This window comes from Vanellus vanellus (genome assembly GCF_965231255.1).
Source record: "Vanellus vanellus genome assembly, chromosome: 5".
NCBI lineage: Eukaryota > Metazoa > Chordata > Aves > Charadriiformes > Charadriidae > Vanellus > Vanellus vanellus.
The window spans coordinates 20,605,478-20,606,498 of NC_138910.1; positions in this window are offsets into that span (position 1 = coordinate 20,605,478).

Below are 1,021 nucleotides of genomic sequence, written 5' to 3' on the forward strand. Positions count from 1 at the left end.
GTTAGAAATGATAATGCACGGTCTAGTGCAGTCATCTTGAAGAGACTTTGAATTTTGTTTAATTTTGCTGCTGTGGATACTTTAAACATACAAAAAGGCTTAAACAGCACTTTTCAAGGGACAACGTAAGCCAGCTTTGCCAGAGAGAACGCCACTTGAAGTGGTAGATATATCAATGGAATCAGAGAATCCGCTTAAACAAACAGTGTGTGAGTTCAGATTTTTCTTGGCTGTCATACAACCGAAAAAATGAAATAAAATAAATAAGGTAACGTTATCAAACTCAACAAAATAACAGCAGAGATAACGTATCAGGAAACGGTTCAACCCCATTTCCTTGCCTTGCGACTATTTAAAAGCAGTATTGCTGTGCAACTAATTTTATGTAAGGAATAGTTGCTCCTGCGTTCCCAATAAAACCATGTCTGCATTTTACGGGAATTCCTCAGCGCTGGGCACAGGCCTGCGGCCGGTTCGGCCCCAGCTCGGGCTTTCAGGGCAGGAAGCCTTGAGGTACCGAAAAGGGAACGAGAAACTAAGGACTGCATTTACAGGGCACGCTAAAAAAGCAACAATGAAAAAAAAAAAAAAAACCAAAAAAAAAGAAGAAAGAGCCAAAGCAAACCAAACAAATAAAATCCTGCAAATCATGAATAGTTGTGTATCCCAAGACTTAGCCCGTTTCACCAGGAACCTGAAATGAGAGCCGCGTTTCCTCCAAACCACACTTTAAGGTAAAGTCCTGAAGCTTTATCTGCCAGCTCCGATACAAACGTCGCCTTACAGCTGGGGGAAAACAACGGCAGGGACTTCAGTCCCCCAAATTCGGAGTACTCTTCGGAGTACTGTATGTATTTCTGATAACAAGCACAAGTCCAGCGTCTTGCCTATGCAAATGACTGCAGACTGAAAAACTCATCAATAGGTGCTACAGTCTGCAAATAGTTTCGGTGTCGGCTTGGCAACTGTGACTCATGCTGTCGGACAAGTGAAAAGAAAACCACAGTCAGCAGCTATTCAG